The sequence below is a fragment of the Dermochelys coriacea genome, chromosome 7 (genome assembly GCF_009764565.3).
Source record: "Dermochelys coriacea isolate rDerCor1 chromosome 7, rDerCor1.pri.v4, whole genome shotgun sequence".
Classification (NCBI taxonomy): domain Eukaryota; kingdom Metazoa; phylum Chordata; order Testudines; family Dermochelyidae; genus Dermochelys; species Dermochelys coriacea.
The window spans coordinates 39,741,111-39,766,400 of record NC_050074.1 but is presented as its reverse complement, the minus strand read 5'-3'; the positions used below and the strand labels follow the sequence as shown (position 1 = coordinate 39,766,400).

Here is a 25,290-nt window from a genome sequence, read left to right as displayed (position 1 = left end):
ACAGATTCCTCCTACTGTACTGATGATCAGCACAGACATTACTGAAAACATGTAGAGGCTTTGCAGCCTTGTGTAAGAGTAAATGTTATAAACACCAGCAAAGGGTAGATACAATCAGATTAATGCTTTTAATTATAATTTAAATAATTCCGAATGGCCAGAGGGGGTTGCTTTGATGAATATGCATCTGGGGAAAATACGTATAATCCCGAAACCTCTGGAAACCAAAATGAACATTTTATTATCTAAATTATTTGTTTATATAACTAAAAGGATAGTGAGGGGATAGACCCTCAAGCACTATGTGTGTGTTGTTCATTTGATATGTTCCTCCTTTTCAGTAGAGTGAAAAAGATTAAGATATTCTGAATCCTAATTTTGTTTAGTATTAATGCTGTTGTTAATGCTAACTTTATGTATATATCAAGCCACTATTAGTTCAACAAAATAAACAAGCTACAGCTATATTAATGTTTTTAAACATTTAAATTTTTTAAATGAATGATAGCAGTATTTACTCAGGTCAGATTCTTTAAGGGCTTAACTGTTCAGAGTGCACACATACCACAGTAAAGGGTAACTCACGAGCCATTCTTCTTTGGGGCACTTCTGAATGCACAAAGCCTGTGCAACCATTATTGTCTCTTTGTGGAGTACAGTATAGTAGTTTACTCACTTTTGGGTGGCCAGCCATCTGACTTAACTGAGGTGCATATGAGGGAGGGAAGGACCAAGGTATCTCCCATCTCCTCCCCATCCCCTTAGTAATACTTTGCTCCCCCTGTAGCACAGAGAGGGAGCATTCCGAGTATCCCCACTGGCATAGAGGCTGGAATTTTGCTCAGCTCTTACATGGCCTGTGTAGGGGTGATTGGGAAGCTCTTTGTAACCTCTACCTCTCATTGTTGACTTTTGTAAGGGTTAGGCACAATATTGCCCTAAGTTCTTACTCCAGGCCAAATTTTGCTCTGGACTATATTGGTATAACTTAAGAGCAAGCTTTGGCCTGTTGATTTCATTAGGAGTTTTGTATGAGTAAGGAGTTTGGAATCTGGCCCTAAAATTGAAGGACAGGGTGAGCTTTCAGTGCAAACTTTAAAGATGTTTTAAGTTTATATAGCTCACATGATGGCCTAATTCCTGTTGCAATGCAGACATTTTGCCTGCAGTTAATTGTTGCCACATATCTAGTACTTGGACAGCTATGTACCAGATTTGTGCTTGAAACTGGGTGCTTAGCAGACTAAGCAGTAGATTATCTCCTGTTAACTGCAGGCACAAAAAATATGGGCAGCAAGGGAGGCCAAGCTCAAGTCTGACTGATAATTGGGTCAGAAATGTATGATGTTAATGTTATTGGTGAACATATGAAGTGATTTTTCTGTTGACTTTTCTCAGTGCTTAACATACTCACTGGCCAAGGGTGCATAGACAAGTTTCACGTCAACCTCTGGAGTATTTGAACTTTCATGTAGGCAATGGAAAGAAAACCTTCCAAATGTGACCCCAGTGTAGTGCTGTCTTCATGTATCTGCAGCCAACCAGCTTCAAACAGTAGGCAGCCGTGAACTCTTAAAGTCCAAATTGTAACTCCAACCTGAGCACACAAGGGTCCATATTGCATGAGTAGAGCCACTACCCAGCTACTACTCAAGGAGTGCACAGGGATCCCATATGGAGCTGGACTCCACAGGGCACTATGCTTGTGCATCTGATGCGTGAGCTCTCCAAGTTCTGTCCCCACACTCTCCATATACTGGAACCACCCGGGTTCTTTTATGGCCCTATGGGGGTAATGGGTCTTGAGAGAGGTGTGGAGTGATTCTGTTCATCTCAATGATGTGTTAACTCTGCAGAATGACTCTGTGGCTCACAGTAGGCATCTTGCCTCTAGCTGACAACGGATGCTAGATGTAGCCAGCATAGTCAAGGACAATTTATGTTCAGAACTAGTTCAGTATAACCATGGTTTCTGAAACAGTGCTGAGCACAATTTAAGGGTTAGTAGGGATCAGTAATATTCTGCACAAGCTCAGAAACCTTTTTGTCTGCAATCGGTGAATTTCCTAGTGTAGAGGGCGTCTGAGCTTTACATAGAGCCCACAAAACACTGCTTTCAAAGCATCATCCTTCCTATCCTGCCCAGCATGTAGTTCACATTTTCTAGCTAGCAACTTATTGGATGATTTGGCAAGGGTTGTTTTAACAAATTAGGTTACTTATTTTCTGCTTGAAATTCCCTGGTAGGTGGCTCAGGGAGGCTTTTTATTAAGCTGTACAGAGCATAATGAGGTTGCAGGAATGCTTTGATGTGGAAATGTTTATATACAAAAATGGCCTGGGCAATTATTGTTATAGAATGCTTTCCCAAAGTATTCTGGGACAATTTATATTAATCAAATTCAGATTATACTGTAAAGATAATAAATTTGATAGTAGCACATCAAAACTCTCCAAATTCAATAGACAACATGAAAAGGTAAAATCAAAATAATTTTCTTCCTTCATTTTGTTGATACATTTATATCTATCTTCAATCCTTTTTCCTAGGCATGTTTGATATCTGCAGTAATGGGACATTAATATTGCAATGCTACAGATTAGCAGAAAGATTTTTATCTTTCATATAATTCGTACCATAGCCATTCTCCACCATCAGATGTATTGAGACAGTGATTCATCTTCAGCATTGAATGTCTGCAATGAACTGTCACTACATTTGTCTAACTTAATAAAGATTATTGTATAAGAGTTGCTTCCCCTTAGCTGATTGAATTTAATTTCCCAGGCCACCTCTGGCTTCTAATACTGTTTATCAGCAAAGCAGAGTTTGCTGTATTTTTTGCTTTTCTGCTTGCATCTATCCTTGAGGATTATTAACACAAAGTAGCCCTAAGTGATGGCTTGGACACCAGAGATTCTAAAAGTCTGTAATAGCCATAATAATAGAGTTGGTTGAAGGATACTGGTTGCCTTGGTAACCGGGCATGTGCCATACAAGATAATGTACCTGCTATAGTGGAGAGATCTCTGCTGCATATTGATTGCAAGAGTTTTGAGTATTCGTATAAATGTTGTATTTTATAATGCATGTTCCAGCTACGAAGTAATTGTGGCTTACTAAGCAGACTAACTGCATCCAAAACATCTCTGAATCTAGAATACCTTGAAAACTAACTGTATTTTGTTTTGGTTTGATTTTTTTTTGTTTTCGTTGGCCATTATTATAAGGATAGTTTATACCAGATATGATCCTATAATTACTTTGGGCTTTTTCTAATTGAGTTAAATGATATTTTATCATCAGTATTCACAGTGACTCTTTTTAATCCTCCAATTCACATTGGAAAAATAGTGTGGGAATACAATACTCCTGAAAACAAGGGGCTAACAGTTTTGGCTAAAACAATGCCTCTACTGAAGGACGTTTTCCTGTTTGCCGAGGGACAGCACAAGGCACTTCTGTCCCATTTAAATCCTCAAAATGGAGCTCAAGCGAGATGTAAGTGGTGCATAGGCCTTGTGAGCGAGTATAAATTTCACCCACTATTAGCAGGACTGTGCCTGCTTCTGCACATAGCTCTTGATCTGGATTAACCCTACCACTTAGAGTCATAGGCTTCTTTTGAGCAGATCCCTAGAGATACCAAATTATGTGGTGGTTTCTGAGGTGCACAAATGAAAACTAGGTTAAGACCACCAAACTTCACTTCGTCTGTGAGCTCCAACAGATCAGAATTTGGCCCAGGTGTTCAGTGGTGAAATAAACTAAAATCATTAACCTGTACACCTAGACCAGATCCTCAAAGGTATTTAATTCAGGTGGGAGTTAGGTGCCTAAGTACTATTGTGGATATGAGCCTTAGCCCCCAGGAAACCACTTCAGGTGGGACTTCTAGGCTGATTCTGTGCAACTGAAGCCAATGGTAATTCTGTCATTGACTTCTGTGGGTGTGTGATCAGGCCCATATATTTAGCAAAGCATCTTGTCATCCAGATGTGTTCTACATTGTCCTCATTCCTCAGTGTTCCTCCTCTTTGTATCATTATTGGTGTACTCTCGTCTAGGCTTGGCCAGATTAGAATTTATTTGACATGCTAATATATTCATCAATATATTTGGTGAACATTTACACACACAATGAAAACATTCACAGCTAACAGGACAGGTTCACAAATGATTCAAAAGCTAAAGAGGGAGCCAAAATCAATGGAACTTCTGGTTTAACAAATCCTGTTTGGCCAAGTTTAGTTTTGTTTTAGTCTTTTTTTTAATTTTGTTTGTTTAATGCTTGACATTCACATTTATCACAATATCAAAAGGCCTTTGCCCAGATGGATTATTCATTTAGGAAAGAATTCATCAGTGGCCCTTTTTCACAATATTGATTATTTTATCAAAAAGTATCTGAATTTTATTTTAAAAAATGACTTGTTTCACTAAAAGTTCCATGTTCAGCAGTTTCTGGGTCCTAAATTAAGAAAAGGTAATAGTTGGCAAAAAAAAAAAGACACATAGGACTAGCTTCTCTGGAGGTGTAAATCAGCAAGGCTCCATTGGAGTCACTGAAGCTACACTTAGTTACATCAGATGAGAATTGAGCCCATGAGCTCAGTTGGTCAGATTCATTCCCTGGCAGTAACTCAGATTCACGACCCTGGAGGAATAAAATCTTCTCCATGGGAGTCACAACACCACAATGTGCCTTTAAGCCTTGTTCTACCAGGGGGTCCACTGCTGCCCAGGATTGGGTGGTGCTTGCCAGGGACTGGTCTTGTTCAGGAGATTGACTGATTCAGGGCATCACAGGGAGTCTGAATGCAAATTAATCTGCCTTCCCAGTGCTGAACCCCTGGGAGAGTGTGGTAAACTATACACTTACTTGCCTTTACCAGTCATAGGTTTGAATTAAACATTACCATGTTCTTTATAGCTTGACTTTTTAAGGCAGCATTTGACACTGTTCATCTTATAAATCTTTTGGGTCAGTTGCATGCAGTTTAAGGACTCTGGCATTGTTTGAATGTAATTTTTCACTCTCAGAAGTATAGCTATAACATTGAAATTGAATTTATGGTTTATGGCATCAACCCTGCACAGATCTGAATATCGGGGTTCTTTGTTTTGATTACTTATGGAATATTATCAGTTTGAGATGACTGCTGGAGAGGATAGATTTGGAAATGTTAGTTATCTCCAATAATTACTTGCAGGGTTGTGTAATTTAGTTCATTAGTACAAGTAATTTAGAATGCAGTGCTCAGACTCTGTGAATTCAATTCTTCCTTTTGCTATTATCCCTGTTCTTAAATCCTTCCATTGCTAACTAGCAAAGTGCCTAGTTAATTTCATTGCTGACTTATGAAACTTCTAATAAAATAGATTAAACTTTAAAAAAAAAAACAAAAAAACCCGCTTGGTATCTTTTATAAGTCTATTTGAAGTTGTTGGATTTTGGGCAGCAATATTGTCACACATCTAGAGTCTGTTTTTGCTTGATATTAAATGTCTGATCAAATTCTTTCTATTGTTTTAATTCTGAATGAAGAGACCATAGTTTGAGGCACTGTTACATTGTTTCGGATCCTGTGACCCATCATAAGATATTCTCGTGAAGGATAACCTTTTGTGTTTGTACTCTATTTCAAAGACTTACAAGGATCTGATGCTTTCAGAACCTACTGTGTTTAAGTAGAACCATTATGATTACCATTCCTTTTGCAGAGTTCACAACCATTGGAACTGATGGTTGTCATGTATCTATGACTGTATATCCCACTAAAGGCCAAATTCTGATAGTCTCTTCTTATGCAGAATTTATGTTGAAATTAGAACCATTGAAGTCCATGGATGTTCTGCTTGAGTAAAAACCAAGTTTCTAATGCATTCACAATTATATACATATTGGCCAAGACCTACATCTCTTACTCATTTTGAGGAGTACTTACTCACATAAGCAGTCTCATTAAAGTTAATGAGACCACTTGTTTCAGTGAGTGGAGAATCAGGCCCCGTGTAAGGAGTCCAGCTCTTAATCACATATCTGTATAATTTTCAGTGAACACACAGTGTAGTTTGTATCTTTTCTTACCTTTAGATATTTTCCCAATATTCCGTTTTACACTGCTTAAACTGGTTGCTTTGATTAGAAAGTTTAGGTATCCATAAAATAAAAGTTGTTAAAAGAGTCATTGGCTTTCCATTTAGCAGTGGTTCCAGCAACTAGATTCTTTGGTTCAAGGCCCAGAAGATAAATGATTCCTTTGCCATGAGGAAAACTAACTAACAGGCTGAAATAAGATGGCTTTTGTGACATATAACTTAACAAAGGCTGTGAACCCAAATGGAAATAGGGGTCAATCATAGGAACAACACAGTACCATGTCTTATTAGCTTGGCATTGACATGTGGTAATGGCACAGTTAACTCCTGTCACTTCCTTATCACCTCTAGAGCATGAGCCACTATTGTTCCGCTTCCTTTCTAACATTTAGCATCTGTATCTGAATTAGTGACAGTGCTAAGTTAGCAGCACGGTTTTCTGTTTCCTGATGTTGCTTTCTTGCTTGATCCACCCTTTATAGGCCATTCCTTCCCAAGGTTTGCAGCTAACATTGCAAATGAAAGCCATATATTCATTTGGGGCAGAGTCATTCCAACTATATTCTAGCAGCTCACTTAGTACCCAGTCTAATGATGTCAAATGAGAAAACCTGAAATACGACAACATGGCTTAGGAAGGCCTTTGCTTGTGGTGTGTATGTGTGTGTGCACTCTCTCTCTCTCAAAACTACAGAAAATCATCACAGCCACCTGGGGTCAGAAGGGTGAATTCCCCCCTATGCATTTATGGAATACATGGAGGATCTTGACATTGTATACACCAGTATTTTTGGCACAGTTGGCAGCCTTCTCCCTGATGTGCTGACACCCAGCTCCATAGCCTGGTGGGAAGAGAGATGAGGCCTGCTACCTCCCTGCCCCCTTACTGTTAGGAGGGAGTAGTCTCTGCACTACCTTGAGAATGGGGACTGCTGTTGTCTTTGATCTTTGTGTCCTCTTCATCCTCCCATGCTCACCAGCACTGGGGCCAGGCACAAACTGGCCATTAGTGTATTTATTATGTCATAGGGGATGAATATTGAAATATATTAAGCAATATTGAAATATATGAAGCAATAAGTGGTCCTTATGGCTGATTAAATGTTGAAGAGAGCAAGATGCATATGATAACCACAGAAGCTACATATTGTGAGTATGCTGCAGTGCCCTGCAATTGTAAACTATTGAGGAGGCTTGAATCTAGAAACTTGTGGAAAGTAGGGATGACATCTGATCTTGAAGGTCTTTGTAAAGCTATCTGACCATCTTGTTTTTCAGTCTTCACTGTGATGAATCCACAGTGGTTGTTTGTCAGTCTAATGGTAGTGAACTTGAAAGTTGCTAATAAATACCGCAAAAAGGGAGATCAGAGTTTAGGGATTCCCATACATCTGTGTATACATTTGCGTAACATACCTAAAGTTGTAAGAATCAAGTGACAGAATTGAACCAATACAAACATGCACTTTCTGAAGTAAAATGTAAACACTTTCAAGAGTTAAGTAAAAAGATAGAAAAGATAGGTGATCCTCTCAAAAGATGCAGAAAACGTCTTCGCATTCTTCAAGATCAAATGTGTCACTGAATGAAACTTTTCTAGTGATGTTCAAGAGCAGAACTTTGAGTTTGATGATCCCAAAAGTTAGACATTTTCAAGCCATTGTTGTTATTGAAATTTAGCCCCAGTGATCATTTAAATGCTTCTTCCAGTCCTGCCAGCCATACTTCAACATCAGCTTCATTCAGGAGTACACTCTATTTGCTGTCAAGACCTCGGGGAAAAAAAAGACAAGGATAGGCAGGTGATTATGCCATGAAAACAAGTGAAAGGCAAAGATAAAAAAGTTGCAATCTTCTTTTATACTAACAACATTGTCAATGTAGCACAAAATGAGCGATTTAAAGAAATGATTGACACTGTTCCCAGACAGATTTAAACTTGCAGTTCCACTGCTGGATGCTCCAAATGATGGAGCTGAGGGAAAATTAAAGAAAGAACAAAGAGAATCAGAAGCAAAACGGTTGGTTGAACACAAAAAAATGATCTGACAATAGGTACAAGCAACTAAACATGGAAAAATGCATTCATCCATCCGTAGAGAAAACCACAGAACAGTAGGCCAGATTCTTAGCTGCTGTAAGGTAGCATTGTTCCACCCAAATCAATGGAGCAACACTGATTTTCACCAGCTGAGAATCTGGGCCACTGTGTCCAAGTTACTGAAGAAGCCATCTAAGAATACAGGGGGAAAGTATGTCAGGTGTGTGGTGGTTTTTGTTTGTTTGTTTTTGTTTTGCCATTTTCTCAAACAAAAAGAAAAAGAAAAGCTAAGAATACTAAGGCCCCTGATGTCTCAGTGTATTAGGTGTTGTTGTTTTCTCCTTGGGATTTAAAGCGTGTGCAGAGCACATAGTGGAACTTCATCTTCTCTTCATGGTTGGTTGACTGAAAAAGAGGATTATTGCTTCTCTTCACAGTGACACTCAGTGGAACTCTTAAGGAAGGCTGTGTCTTTGCTTTTGATTACTACAGGTATATTCAAATTTGCACTTACCATGAAGACTATTGAAGATTATTTTACACAACAAGAGATTCTAGAGTGGCATTAAGTTTACAAAACAATCAAAGAGGGATTCAGAGGGACTTGACAGATGATACATTATCACAATCTCAGTGGACGTCTGATTTGACATAAATAAAAAATATTTGGAGATACATGGACAAAATTGAAACACAATTTAGACAAACCTTCAGACCTTTCAATTATCTGATTTGTTCCCAGAACAGGAAGAGGAGGCTGAGACATGGCTAATGGAACATATTACAGAGCTCCTTCTTTCTCTTCTTAGTATTTAAAATTGAGGGTCAGATTTCCATCCTACATCTGTTTGGGAAGGAGGTTGTGTATGACAGCAGATATTAATATCGACAACAATAACTAAATTCCAATATGCAGATGATTGTGCTGTAATTGCACAATCAAAGGAGGATCTATAAAGATCCCGTAATTGCTTCTCTGAAGCTTACAAAAGCCTAGGGCTAACTCTGATAATCGGCAAAACAAAAGTTCTCCACCAGCCAGTCCCCAGTCAATCATCAGACCCAGCAAGGAAGAGCTACATCGACAAAGAAGAACTGGAAAATGTAGAACACTTTGTCTGTCTTGGCAGCCATCTTTCACAGAGGGGAGACATAGAGGTTGAAATCCAGCACAGAATTTGCTGTGCTAGCCTTGCCTTTGGCAGACTGTCTCACCGGGTGTTCAACAACCACAATATCAGAACACATACTAGACTTTTAGTTTATAAAGTGGTGGTAATCCCAACTCTCCTCTATGGTTATGAAACTTGGGTGACACATAGAAAATACCTAAAAATCTTGGAACGCCAGCACCAGCTCTTTCTTCAGAAAATCCTCAACATAAAGTAGGAGGATCATTGCACTAATGTTAGTGTCCTCACAGAGGAATATTGCTTAGTAATGAGTGTCCTTTTCCAACAACATGATAAAACCAAGATCAAGGTAGAATGGGGATCCATATAAGCATGTAGGTAGGCTTTTATAGGTTTGTGGTGCAATGAGTAGGGTTTTCTCAACACCTAGTACTGCTGTAGAACGTATTGGGAATTCATCAGAAATGTTGATGGGTGACCTTCTCAAACAAAGAGTTAATCGTGAGCAAAAAGAACATTACCTGGCATTAAATTTATATTTTTCAGCACTGTGATACTTTCAGTAAAATTTATGTTTTTCACTGTTAGGTTTTTTTTGTTTTGTTTTGTTTTTTTAAACTAGCTGTTTGCCCCAGCATCTGTGTGGAGGAACAGTCAAGTAGTTATATCCAAAAGGATTCACTTAAGCATTCATAAAACTGCAGACACAAATTTGTGTCTGTCGTTTGTATCTGCAAAATGGAAGGTGCAAAACTGAAGGTCAAGGTGAGGCCCTGTTCAAACTCAGGATCTGAAAAGTTGTCATGTGTCTAAATGAGAGATGTCACTCTTGAAAATTTCCTGAGACCAAGCAGACAAGAGGGGGGGATTTGTTTATAAAATCCGAGAACAGAGAGACTGGCGACTGACTGTTTTCAAGGATTGGTAATGGGAGGTAGAACCTTTTCATGTGTAGTTACTGATTCCAGAGTCTGATCCTGATTTACCACCACGTGATGGAAGCTCCTTGGCCTTTGTGATATGAGTTACTGCTTGCATTTATTTTCTTAATGGACCTGTGTTCCCATCATAGCTGAAAATTCTTTGGTTGTTTGTTTGTGCAAATAATGAAGCACTGGGCTCTCCCTATGTAGTACAATTCTACAGAAGGCTATATTTGTACTTGTTTTGTTTGTTGCATCAGGGAGGGGTAGGGGCACCTATGCAGAAAACAGTCAGAGTCCCTGAGTGAGCTCCCTGAGAGAAAGTTGTGGAAGTACCAGCACTACCAGGAATGCTGGAGGGAGTGTGGCTGGATGCGCCCCTCACCTCATAATCTTCTATACTAACCAGTAGTCTCAGGCTGATACTGTGGGGAATCAAGCTAGACCTTGTTAAAGTGTGTAGCAGATTCTGCTCTTGCACATACTCTGGTAACAGGGCATTTGATTTTTTGGAGGGCTGTGTGGGATATACACATATGCCAGTGCACCTGTTAATGGCCCTTAGGCCCTTTAAACTGGGAGCTGTAGTTGTAGGTCGATCACATGCGCCTAATCATGTACACTGCAGGGAACCAGATACAAGGCTTCCTGCTTCTGAGGCAGTGGTAGCCGAGGTCCCTAGTGGGCGATGTCTAGTGTGGGTCTCTCCCCTTCCAGCTAGTGGAAGCTTGGAAAACCATAGGTGGTTATTTTCCATTGATTTGCTTTTATTATGGACCTCCTGTTGGAAAATAAAGCCACTGTGGAGGAAAGGGTCTTGAGCTGGGAGTTTTGTTCTACTTTTCTAACTGGTGAGTTTGCCCACTGGCTTACATTTTAGGGATCAGGAAGCATTTGGGCAGAATATCTCCAACCACTTGAACCAGTGCGTGTCCCACACTTCTCCCCAAGATGGCAGTGGTTACTAAAGCCTAAGGTGCACTAAAGAAATTCCCAGAGAGAGTGTCAGGTTAAAACACACAGGTTTGAACAACAGATTCACTTAGCCATGGCCAGATTATACCCATGGGAGAGGGTTTGGGGGGCTCAAACTCCATAACACACATCATAGTTTCCTTGAAATCCCTTCAGGTGAGAGGGACTATTGGGAATGCAAAAGAGACAGCGTGTACGGCTTCCCCACACCATATATCATGGGAATCCACTGGGAGGAGAATCCTCATCCCCACTTGGCCTCCTCTGGCCACTGCTCTCTCCTGACACCTTATACCTGAGCAAAGTCCCCTTCAGAATGGGGACAATGTAAGTTAGGTCCTGAATTACTACTTGTTCAGCCAGTAGTGAGGTAGGCATAGATAACTACTGTGCTAGCCATTGCCTGGAGACACCGGGGGAAGGGCACAAAACTGCTGACAGTGGCTTCTTCCCTTGTCATTCTAGGACTGTTAAAACTACTTAAGTAAGGATAAAAAGAACAGGAGTACTTGTGGCACCTTAGAGACTTAACAAATTTGTACCTTTAGTCCTTTTGGTATGATGTCCATCTGTTTGCATTTGGAAAGGAAGATGATGTCTGTCTGTATCTGTACGAGTATTTTCATGAAGTTGATGGATTTCCATTCCATATGGCTAAATTCAGTGCCTTGCGTAATGACAGATTTCAAAGTAGCAGCCATGTTAGTCTGTATCCACAAGGTGCCACAAGTACTCCTGTTCTTTTTGCGGATACAGACTAACACAGCTGCTACTCTGAAACCTGTCATTAAGTAAGGATGTAAGGGCTACTGTGGGGTAGAGAGGAGAGAGCATGCAGTGAGCCTGGCCCTTATCCCTTCTCCTCAGGATACATCAGCACTGTTTTGCTACACTCCATTCAGAGAAGTGGAGGGCAGTATGAGCCCCTCTGTTACAAGTAATGCCTGAGCTGATTTTATTATTTGCCTGCATTTCCATGTTTATTTATTGACAAATAAAATATGCAGAATTTTGCAGAATTTTTAAATATCATGTGCACAATTTTTATTTTTGTGTGTGCAGAATTCCCTCAGGAGTATATTACTTGTTTACATTTTTAATGGATTTAAATAAGTAGATCTATCACAGAACCATTTCCTTTGGTCTTAGCTATTATAAAAACTTGTTCTGATCAGTGTCCGTTCCAAGTCAATCTTGCAACGTGCTGAGTGCCCTCAGTGGAATTTGTGGATGCACTGCCCTTAGTAGGATCAGGCCCTTAATTTGCACAATTAATTTTAATGGATGGTAGTGAATCTTCGCTGGCTCTGTTATACTGATTGATGGCTTTAGTCAGATGATAAATTAGGGAAGGAAAGAACAGTCATATAAGATGTGTAACATGCACTGCACACAAAGTAGCTGATACGCATTAGCCCAGCAAATCTGCTTGTTTTCTCCATTTATATTTTTTACCATGTATAGCCATTTGGGACCACTTTTATATAATGCTTTCTATGTATTAATTCAAGGGTATCTTTATCTCAGGCTTAATGCTTGCTGTCTTTGGAAGGCACTGCCTCGTAAAAGCTAATGTATCTTTCCTGCTTGCAATATTTTACAGTGTGATAAGAGCTTCCCTCTGAAGAGAAGACACAGGAAATCAATCACAACCAAATAGATGTTCAGAAGTAGAATTTTTACTTGGGTGTGAGGAAGCGTATATTTCAGAAAGGAAATCACTGGTGAAAAAGTAAATACAGATAAATAGGTATCAATGTAACATTCTTAATTCTGTATCTTGGATCAACCTTGAGATTGGAATGAGGAAAAGACCAAAGAAAATGAAAGGAAGAAATGGATTCCTTTTTATGTTTTATGTCCTATATTCAAAGGGAGCGCAGGTGCAGCAATTGCTTTTAAAATGTTAATTGTTTGGCAAGGAGCCAAGCTTCCCAGTGGCATTAGTGGGTGTAATTCCATTGGTATCTATGGAGTTGAGTCTCTTAATTGAAATCAAAGGAGTTGCATCTGCTCATGCCACCAGTGAACGTGGGCCCAGCACTTTAGTGTGGGACATTGTCAGCTTGGGACAAGTATTAGGCTTAACAATCCTTTCCCTTCTAGGGTTAATTTCACTTCCAAAGAAGAGATCATATTTCCTTCAGACGGCTTGGGCTGGAGGATTTGCTGGAGCAATATTGTGATTCAGAATAGGTCACTTTATAAATTACAGATTCACTGGACTAAATTTTTTCCTTGGTTAGGCCATGCAAGGCATCCAGAATCATTGGTTAGGCCATCAGTATGAATTGAGGATGTGGATATATAACTGAGAGCAGAATCCAGGCTTCCTGAGTCTAGGTTATCACTTTCTCTATTAAGTGGAACATTTCTAGTTTTGCTGTAGGGGAGGAATTCACCTCTGCACTGGAATAATGGATGCAAAATAGCCATAAAGAGGAATACTTCTGCCTGCTGTCTGGTTCTCTGCCCACATCTCATGCAGGGGGCATGCCAAGGATAGGAGGGAATAGAAGGTGGCATTTATAGGGCATTCCTATGTCCTGGCTATTATCCAGCAACTCCAGGATCAGAGTTGCTAGCCACCTCCCCTCTTTTCTGTGCTGGGTTGTGCACCAACACATGAATTTAGGCTTCAGTGTATGTGTAATATATATATGAAAGGGGTAAAATCTTGCTGGAAATCTTATGTCATGCTGTCTGGAGTGGCTCATGACCATGAGTGCCAACCTCAGGGTGGACGGTCAAGAAACAGGGCATGAACCCCAAACTGGTTGTGTGTTCTATACTTAGATTTCACCAACCAAGTAACAAATGTGAACTCCTAAAGCACCATAACAGCCTTAATAGGGAGCCACAGACATTTCCCTGGGGTACTCTGATCTATCATGTCACCCAGGCAAGTCTGCCTCTATGATAGATGGTCCCTCACACCAAAAATGACAATATTATTCAGGTTACTCCCAGTCCCAAAGGACCAGTTACTTACCCCAGGTCAATTGTACTCTGATCTCAGACCAAAGACAGCACTTGTAACCAGCCCTGTGACAAATTAACTAAAGGTTTATTAACTAGGAAAAAGAAATGAGAAGTTATTTACATGGTTAAAGCAAGTAAACATACACACAAATGAGTTTCAATCTTAAGTTCAAAAGGTAATAGAAGCTTCTATAATAAGCAAGTTTTATGTCCTTTATTGCTAACTCAAGCCAAGCAGCTTGGGAATCTCTTGTTTATGTTTAGGAATCTTTGCTCCTCAGAGTGCAGGCAGCATAAAAATAACAATTTCCCCTTAACAGATGTTTTTGTTCCCTTCCCTCAGCATTCAAGCTGTGATGGGACATGGACTTGTGCACTTACTTTCTTCAGGAGTGTGGGGGGAAGCAATCAGAAAAGTCTTTTGTCCATAATGGCTGGTCTGATGTCTGTAGAGCTTCTTTTGTTGGGGAGGAGACAACACCTCTTGTAAACTAGCATCTCACACTTGGTAATGCTTTTCCCCTGACTATGGGGAATTTACAGTCTTAGCAAATATTTTTATAGTTACAGAGCAAACATTTAAACACTACCTTATAACTCAGGATACAGATATTATAAGTAGGATTAATATATGCAGCATCCTATAAGCATTCCATAAAGTCTAAACATTAAATATGTTCTTATAACTCTAATATCTATTTCACCAATACTAACACATGTGAACCAGAGTGGTTTCCAGCTATGCATTGGTCAGTGTTCAGAAAGGCCCAGGGCCTTGGCATAAGCTGACACCTGGACTGTCAGCATCATAGCGTAATACTGAATTTCATGGCTTTTGTTGGTTTAAAAACCTATTGAATTAAAATTCTTGAGTAGGTCCAGTGGAATTGTGGAAACCATGCAACTTAAGCACTGTGGTGGTTCTGACATTGCCTTGCTGTGTGCCTTTGGTCAGATAACTTAAAATCTGTTTCTCATTTTTCCAATTGTATTGACAGAATAATGCTATCTTGCTTGCGTCACTATGCTGTTATAAGGCTTAATTAAATACCCACATTATGTGAGTCAATTATGTTCACTATATTACAGTTTTGTTCTCAAAATTTTTATAAAACAAACAAAATGTAGTGACCCATGAAGATATGCATGTGCATATACTGAGTTTCTATGTCATCATATTTCTGTAATCTTTATCCTTCCTCAACTCATCGCTACACCCCTGTTCCCCTCACTAGCATCCCATCTAATGCTCAGAGTGTAAGTTCTCTGGGGCTGGAACATAAGCTATCCTCTTTCTGCCCTCACCACTCACAAAAATTCAGTTGAGGTATGCCAAATAGGGCCACCTGTCCTAGTTGTATCTTGGGTGCTGGGATTTTGTCAGGAAATGTTATCACTGATCTGCTCATTGCTACCATAATGTGGTATCATTGTGCAATATCATTGAAAGATCATATTTTGTTAAGTTTATGTATTATTGTGGGCTAGGATTGTAGGCAATCTGTCGGTGGGGTGGGGACAGGTGACTAATGTTAGAACTGGGATTTCAAAAGACTATATTGAAAATGTGCCAGACAAGATGGATTTGGGGGACAATAAACGTTAAATGGCCTTCCAGGAGATTCCCTAGGGCGTGGTTAATGAAAATTCCTCACCTCTGGTTATGTGAAAACCCAGCCTTTTGAAGCTATGTCTTGGGGAGATGGTCATTGTCTGCTGGTTATCTACAGAAGGCCAAGATCAAAGGCCCAAGCTGATTAAAGAAATGACTGATCTGCTCAGCCTGTGTTCTCATTCTGGATCTAAGACAGAGTGACTTGTAATCACAGGGATAAAACAAGTTTTGAAGGACTAAAACCTATCAGAGCCCTAGGCTGGAGTTAGGGTGACCTTTAGTGAACTTTATAGCATGTGTGTAGGAACGTTTATTGTTTTAATATGTTTCTCTGTAATGCTTAAGAATAAATGTGCTTGCTTAGAAGAAGCTTGTGGTAATGTGTAATTTCAGGCAGTACACTGGTCCTAGGCTTCAAAGAGCTAAGAAAGTGCAGGTACTGGCCTGTTTAGGCAGTCTGGCTTGCTGGGGATATCAGAGTGTAAATCCAGGGAGCTGAGAAGCCTTAACACCCTGGTCAGAAGGGAATGACATTGATCTCTATCCAAGAGAGGTGACATCTGGGAGCTGGAATCCTTTAAGTGAGTGTTGGTGGACCACGGAAGGTGAAAACAGGTGCAATTAACATGAAACCGTGACATAAATGTTGTCACTGACCTACTCATTGTTACTGTAACACCTCAGAACTTTGTGCAACTTACTATGAAGGTAACCAGAACACTGATCCTTCTAGTCTCGGTCTCTTCCTTTAAATTGATTTCTGGTTTCTGAATATGTATGATTCTGCTAGAGATCTTCTATAATATCACCCTTTAAACGCCCCTCCCCCCCCGCTACACACACACACACACACACACACAGAAATTAAGCAATTTCTTGATTTTACCAGGCTCCTAGGCTATTCTAGTTCCCTCCATTAGAGAGAAGGGAGGAATCTGAAGGTTGAGGGTTCTGATTCAGTCTAGGTCAGTTTATTGCACAACATGTGTGCTTTTCCTTTTTTATATATATTTCTTTTTTGCAGTGTGGCTATGGTTAGAATATGGGTAGAAAAGCGACTGATTTAAAAAGGATCCTTTCTTACTGACCAGATCAGCTTCCCATGGGAATTCTGAACCATGCCTGCTTGCTTTACCTGAAGAAGAGCTCAGTGTAGCTCAAAAGCTTGTCTCTTTCACCAACCAAAGTTGGTCCAATAAAAGATATTACCTCACCCATCTTGTCCCTCTAATATCCTGGGACCAACACAGCTACAACAACATTACTTGCTTTATTGACTATTTTACTCCTATTTTCACTACAGAGCTAATATAAATTTGGGAGAGTGAGCTGGATTATTTTTTGATTGGAACATCATTTGCAGAATCATTAACTAACCCAGCTTAAACCAATGACTTTCATGGTTTCAGTGCCATTATTACACATAAGGTGGTTTGTCATGTCAAAGTATTAGAAGATGCACAGCTGTGTCATAGCAGAAAGTTGGGAAAAATCAGAATCATTGCTGAACAAAACAAATCACAGTGCATTAAAATATATATATTATTACAGTATTTGTATCTTATAAATAAGATCAACAAAGGGTGGTGGGAAGCAGTGATTGCCTAGCACTGGTCTATGGCTGACGATCCTAGGGGTTACAGTACCAGAAATAATAAAGACGAATTATTATCCCCATTTTACAAATGGCAGAATACAGATACAGAAATGGTGACCTGCCCAAAAATTTCTGTCAAAAAATTCTGTCAAAAATTCCCAAGTCTCTGCTTGGAAGCCTGTGACAGGGAGATCTGTTGAACCAAGATGTTTTGAGACACAATCCAGTGCCTTAATCACCAGAGCAGCCATCTGGTGTCTGGGCCCATTCAGTAAAGTAAAACTTGAAGCATTTACTTAACTTTAAGAATGTGCTTAAATCCTATTTGCTTAAATCAAAGCTGACTTTAAATCAAAGACTAATTGAATTTAATTAACTTAAAGAAGTGCTTAGCCACTTTCCTGGATTAGGGCTTAAGTATTTTGCTGCATCAGAAACTAAATTGTGTTTCAGAATTAATAAAAATTAGCACAAACCTTCATTCATATTGGGAAAATCCATACTTCACATAGACTATGGAATGCTCTGCTGAAGCTCTGCAGACTGGTAGGACTTGGGAAGACAGCATTGTATCACTTACACTTGATTCATGTTTGAAAGATTGTCTAAATACCCATATAGGCCAGAAACATTTTTTTTTAAGTAAGCTATTGCAGTTCTACACACTCTGGAACATCCATCAATCTGCTTTTAAATTGCAAAAATCACAAAAGTTCATGACAAATGCATAACAGATTCCTAGCCTTGATGAGGATACGTGATCCAGAATGAACACAGCTTTGTTTTCAGATCCCAGGATGCATTTGCAAGGCTGCTGGTAGGAAAACCATTCTTTTTTACTGGTTAACTGAGCAAAGGCAGATCAGGCACAATAAAAATAGAATCCCAGATGCCATTTTTACAGTCACTTTTCAAAGCATAAATGCATCCCTCATTTACAAGCTGCGTGGAGTTAGTGGATATTGAGACAAATAGAGAATGATTTTGTCATCTGCAAAACATTTTCTAGTTGTCTTTGTAGTCATCGATCCTTATTTCTCTTGTTTGTTTCTTTGCAAAATAAGCTGCTTTGTAATGAAGCAGAACTAAGCAGCCTGATCTCTGGTGTAGTTCAATATTTTGCTTTTCCTTTGCCCCCAAATGTGGTGACCCACTTCCCAATAGAACCAGAAAACAAAAGAAAAGAAAAAATAAATTCTTACCTGGTTTGGAACAATTACCTCTTTTCAGAATTTATTTCTTGTAATAAAATATGTTTGTTGTCGTGGACTTCTATATTAACTAAATATTCTACACCCTTGTGAGAGAGGGAGATAAGGATGATTTTATGCAGCACTGAAAGCCAATTGTAATGTACTATTGACATGCCCTGAAGGTTCCTGATCAAGGTTTTGGGGGGAAAGTGTGGCTGTAGAGAATTCATCCCATGATTTCTACTAGACCCAGCCAGCTGATGCCAGAAAAGAGTTTAGTAAGAGCTTTGTGAATACCTATGTAGTGTAGACATGAGCAATAATTATGTTACTCAATATTAAGTCTCAGTACTTTGATTTAGGAGCTTCCAGTAACCAGGATACAACAACAGTCATATCTTGAGATTACAACAGCTGCTTAACAGCACAGGATAAATTTAAGTAGATAGAATGTAATTACCTGAGCTGGAATTGGCCAGGGGTCTGGGGTTAACTCTAGAAAAATGCCAAGGAATCTTTTATGGTCACAGATTATTGTGATGTTACTTTTGGATCTCATCCAAAAAGATGGACTTTTTGTGAGGAATATGGTCATAGAAAGAATCCACCCAGCATATAAAGCAGTATCTATGTGTAACAATGCGTGTGCTGGAATTCCTAGGGAGAAGTATATTAGACAGTTTGGCTTTGAAGCAGTTTGGATAAATTATGTCTGAAAATCAAAAGGGGTGATCAACAATGAGGCTATGTAATTAGTACTTTATGTTGTCCCAGAGGTTCTAATATCAAGCAAGCAGTCCTGTGCGCCACTGCCAAGTAGCTGAATTATACTAAAATCATAAATGAGGCATTGCACATTTTCTACCCAAACACATACATTCCTAACTTCAGGCTCTTGTGAGATATCGTAGGCCTCCCTCCAAAAAATATCAGGACTTCAGGGATGCAAATAGAAACAGTGACATTGAATAGAATGGGAGCAATAGAAAGATGAGTCCTGTCCATGCAGGCTATGAAGAGGAGACTCTCCCTGCCCCCACTGTTCAGAGTAATATAGTAAGGAAGCACATTGTTCTTGATTGTTTATATATATATATATAAAATATAGTGGGACACAAGTGGGAGCTTTGAGTGAGGCTCAGAGATCTCAGGGGAGGAGGAACAGCGAGAGAAATGGGGTGAGAGACGGGTGATGGGGACTCTAAGAGGAAGAGAGGGAGTGGGGAAGGGAGCAGAGCTAGCTGTGAAGTTGCTGCAGGGGAAACAGGCCATCTCCCCCTGAAGATGTGGAGAAAAAACGTATTTTGGTTCCCAACAGGCAATGAATATTCAAATTTATGTAAATAGGCAATTGCACTTATTTAAATTTGACCTGCAGGCTTTTGCGGACCCAATGTGGCAGGCCTGGCCAAATCCCAGAAGATATTTTGACTATAAAATCCATCCAGATGGGATTTTAAATGCTAAATTTCATAATTACCCCTCCTTTACATCCCATCTGACACTGTTCTAGCATTCTGGCTAGTATTCTAGACTACTGTCAAATTAAGAAGTATTCATCCTTGGCACACAGCTATTTCACTTCTCCCAGGATAATATTTCAGCATGATGAAAGAATATTGCCATAGTATAATTCTCCTTTATTGTGTTAGCAATACACCTGCAAACTCAAAGATGCACTGCACTTACTAGGGTTACAGCCAGAATCCTGTTGTATGACAAATCTTCACACACACACACACACACACACACACACCCCGGCTTGTAATTCAAAACCAAAAATTCCTCATGGTATCAGGATTTGAAAACTGAATGATTTTCACTTGCGTGGGTGGGCAGGCAGGCAAGCTAAGGAGTCAGCTGAGTGGTCTTGACACTTGAAGACTTCCACCAACGCCTAAAGCCTGATTCCCCTTTGACACCTGCTCGTGGGCATTTGGCTCCTTCCCTAAATCCTCTTATTTCCTGCCATCTCCTCTATACCCTCTGTCCCTGCTGTCCACAACGCTTCCACTGCCTCCCACCTCATTCCATCTGGCCTCACAGATGTCAAGGTTTGCAGAGCTCCATGTGTGACGCACCTTGTTCTTGAGAGTCCAGTGGGGATGAGGGCAGGCATGATGGGCTGGAGAGGAGGGCAAATGTGTGACTGTTGAGAGATGCATCTGATTCTGCTGCCTTCTCCTGCTCCCTCCTTGATGCCTCATCTCCTTCTCCCTGGAACCTCCCTTCCCCAATAGGGAATAAGGGCTGACTAGCAGAATTGAGCTCAGGAAGGAGTAGGGGCTGCAGGGAGGAGGGGAGTTCAAGTAGTGTAAACTGAAAGAGTTGTACTGCAGTTGGACTTCCGGCATAGCATAGGGGTTCCCTCTTCCTCATAGACCAGGCTGCAGCCCTCAAGTACAGCCTTGTTCCTAGGCAAGGGGGATCCTTCTGCAGTCTCTAATCCTCTCTGGCTCTCAACACTCCCCTCCAGAAAGACATAGGAAGCCTGAGTGGGTTGAAGAAGGCAGGGAAACTCTCTCCTGGAGTCCCACACTGAGCCTCTGTTGCTTGGCTGTCATCTGGAGCCTGGACAGAGACGCTTATTCAGTGCCTGGCCAGGGGATGGGAAGGCAGCTCAGAGCTAAGTTGTTGGAGTGCTTAAAAGTTTAAATGCATAAGGACTTAATTGTCCTGAGCTGGTGTCCCAGTCACTAGCTAGCTATAGAAGTAGCCTTTCTGCTTGGCTGTCCAAAAATCCTTTAACTCCCCCTACAAAACTATCCTTCACGAGCCCCTCTGCTTCATTCTGCCCCCCCAAAAAACTCCCACTCCTCCTATAATACCTCCTCCTCTATCATATATCCTGGCACACTCCTGTTTGGCCCCAGTACTCTGTGTAATAGACCTCTTGCACTGTGTCCTTATAGAACTGTTCCTCCTCTAGCTCCCAGAATGTTTCCTCGACCCCCCATAACACACTCATTCCTCTTCTTGTCCCCAAACCCTTGGCTCCTCTGAACTTCCAACATGTCCTCAGAAATAAACACCTCTTTCCAACCCCCCCCCAATACTCCTCTCTTCCTGTGCCCCCAAGACCTCCTCAACAACCCGTCCCACCAGAATTCACCAGAATGTTGCTTATGTATGCGATGATGTCTTACTGTTGCTGGGGTATTCTGTGTGGATGCACCACACTCGTCCCACTCTCTTTGTTCCTCCTTCCCCCTCTTCTGAGCAAGATTTACTCTCGCCTACTGTTGGGGAGAGGAGTTTGGAAAACTTGCTCTCTGACGTCTGAGCTTTAAGGGTTCATGATTCCAAGCTTTTCTCCACAGCCACGATGCTAGAAACTTACCTTTTCCCCCCACTGAATGTCGTCACAGGAGCTGAAGTTTTAAGAAAAACACAAAATATTGAGAGTTGTCAACTATTCTTGGGGATTCCTTCTGTCATCATTGTTCTGATTGCACTACCTGAGATTCTGAAAGTGCCAGTCAGATCTGTGGACTCCAAACAAGCTATGTGAATGGGACTGTAATGCTTAGCAGCCTTTCTGTAGGTGATTAAAATCAGGAGAGCTGCTGCCCACATTGCAGCTTTGCCTAAAGGTTTGCTGGCAGGTACATATGATATACGGTATATATAAAATGATGGGGTCTAAATTAGCTGTTACCACTCAAGAAAGAGATCTTGGAGTCACTATGGATAGGTCTCTGAAAACATCCACTCACTGTGCAGCGGCAGACAAAAACGCTAACAGAACGTTGGGAATCATTAAGAAAGGGATAGATGATAATACAGACAATATCATATTGCCACTATATAAATCCATTGTATGCCCACATCTTGAATACTGCATGCAGTTGTGGGCACCACATCTCAAAAAAGATGTATTGGAATTGGAAAAGGTTCAGAAAAGGGCAACAAAAACGATTAGGGGTATAGAACGGCTTCCGTATGAGGAGAGATTAATAAGACTGGGACTTTGTAGCTGGGTAAAGAGACCACTAAGGGGAGATATGATTGAGGTCTATAAAATCATACTGATGTAGAGAAAGTAAATAAGGAAGTGTTTTTACTCCTTCTCATAACACAAAAACTAGAAGTCACCAAATGAAATTAATAGGCATCAGGTTTAAAACAAACAAAAGGAAGTATTTCTTCACACAGTGCACAGTCAACCTGTGGAACTGTTTGCCAGAGGATGATGTGAAGGCCAAGACTATAACAGGGTTCAAAAAAGAACTAGATAAATTCATGGATGATAGGCTATTAGCCAGGATGGACAGAGATGGTGTCCCTATCCTCTGTTTGCCAGAAGCTGGGAATGGGCGACAGAGAATGGATCACTTGATGATTACTTTTCTGTTCATTCCCTCTTGGACACCTGGCATTGGCCACGGTTGGAAGACAGGATACTGGGCTAGATGGATCTTTGGTCTGACCCAGTATGGCCGTTCTTATGTCACCAGCTGGAATATGGCATCATGGAACTGAATAGGTTGTGATGTCCTATCCATTGCTTTACTGCTAGTGATTTCCATTGCTTTACTGTTAGTGATTTTTAGTTTAAATTTTGTTCACATTTACAGTGTTCACTCATGCGATCATAGATTAATCCTACTATATTTTTATTTTAAATTAAAATTCACATTTTTATGCTAAATTAGAAAATAAGAACAGTTAAACCGCATGAAGAGGCACTATCTGGAAAAGTGCTGTCACCATATCCATGAGGATTAGCTATGGGAATGATCCAGTTAATACTAAATTAGGATTAATCTGTATACCCTTTAAGAGTCATAAAGGCACAAACAAAAACCTTGAAGTGGTGATTTTGGGTCAGATTTTAAAGGTATTTAAGTGCTAAAAGATGCAGATAAATGCCTAGTGGGATTTTCAAAAGCACCAACTCATTATGAGTTAAATATTCCAAAGAGGTCCCACTGGTGGGAGGTAGGTACTTACATGCTTTTGAAAAATTGCACAAGGCACCTATTTGCATCTTTAAGTGCCTAAAAACTTTTAAAAATCTGGTCTTACCTCTTAAGGTTACTGTTACTTTTGCTTAACTTCATCCTTCCAGTTCAGAGTTCCTGAGGGCTGCCATAATCCCAGTTGTGCCAATAAAGAGATAATCTTCTTTGTCATGATTATTTTAGCAGTACTAAGCAAGCATAGGAAAGAGTGGGAGTACATTGGGTTTCAGGAACATAGATACTTTGGGGCTTAGTTACTCATTTTTTTACATAGTAGCCATTTGAAATTGCGTTGTCTGTGGTAAACCTTTTCAAGTACTAAAGTTCCCTATTAAGGTATAACAGTGATGTTTGTGATCTCTAGTATACTGTCTTGCAGAGAGTCAGTGAGACAAAGCTCAGGAATGGAAGTTCTGTGCAGAAGATTTTAAATGAGGCTGGGAACCTGTTCTTCTAACTTCTTCGTGGTAAATGGTCTTCATTTATCCTGGAAAGAAGAGTATTCAAGGGAAACTGAACTCCATAGTTGAAAGAAGTAATGGTTATGAACTGCCATTTAATCAGGGAGGCTAATTAAGTTTTAGCTCTAAATGTTTCCATGGGAGAGTGCTACATATGGTTTGCTGTAGTTGGAACTGCAATTGCAGGCAATTATGTAGCCCTTCATTAGGTAAAAACTGAAAGCTCAGAAAAAGAGGGATGTTCAAGTTGTTTGGTTTCACAGAGATCTTGAATTCTTCAGAATTATCCCTAGTCTAAAGATCAGATCCCTGAGCTAGTTCTGTAAAAATGAAATGAGCCATTGACAAAACATATTAATTTGGCAGGAAATGATGAATAATCTCAAAGGTTGTAGAGTGTACATCATAAATGACATTTTTATACCTTTTTAATAACATCAGACTTAATAGCACATAATAAATACACATGCAACTTGTACACAGATAGAAAACCAGCCCTTTAACTGAAGTATTGTTTAATCTTCCAGCAACACAACACATGTGTAATTTTATAAAGCAATAGGAAGAGGTAAGGTACTTGAACACAATTATACACTAGTTCATCAGATGCAAGCAAAGGGCTCAGTTCTGTAGTCCTTAGGCAAAACTCCCAATAGAATCAATCAAGAAGTTTTACTTGAAGGTAGGCAGACCCACATTGCCTAGTGAATAGAGTGCTGGCCTGGAACTCAAAAGAACTGGGTTCCGTTCTTGGCTTTGCCATTAGCCTGCTGGGTGAGCGATTACTAGTAGCATTTTGTCATGAGTCACTCTTGCAGAAGGATTCAATTAACAATGTGTTTGAATGTTTCCAAATCAAGCTGTGGTTGGACAGGAGGAGGGCAGGAGAAATAGCTGCAACCACAGGTTAAATAACTTTGAGGTGCTGGAGGGAGGCTGAGGAATAATATTTCTCATCTACTATCCACAGGCAGCTAAGAATACAAATGTGGTTGCCTGGCAAGAAAATGTGGCTGTCCCACTTTCCAGGCTGTGATCTCATTTTCCCAAATAAATTAAAATGGAATATCGTTGCTTTCATGGTTGCCTGAGGACGTTTATTTCTCTCCATTCCATTTGTTCTGTTATGGATTATTGTGCCAGTGTTTCTCACTTGTATTCTCCTCTTTTCAGTTTGTCCATCACCCATTTAGTTTAATATAAATGATAATGCTACTAATGCCATCAGTAGGAGAGGGTGAGTCAGAATCGAGACTGTCATAACTTATTTCAAATGTAAGCGAAAATTCTAATACCTGAGCAA

General features: G+C 40.1%; 1 protein-coding gene across 6 annotated transcripts in view; it reads left to right on the top strand.

Annotated features, from left to right (window-relative positions):
• Positions 1-25,290, top strand: part of SLC6A1 (solute carrier family 6 member 1) — a 135,069-nt gene that overhangs the window by 38,875 nt on the left and 70,904 nt on the right. The window lies entirely within an intron of this gene.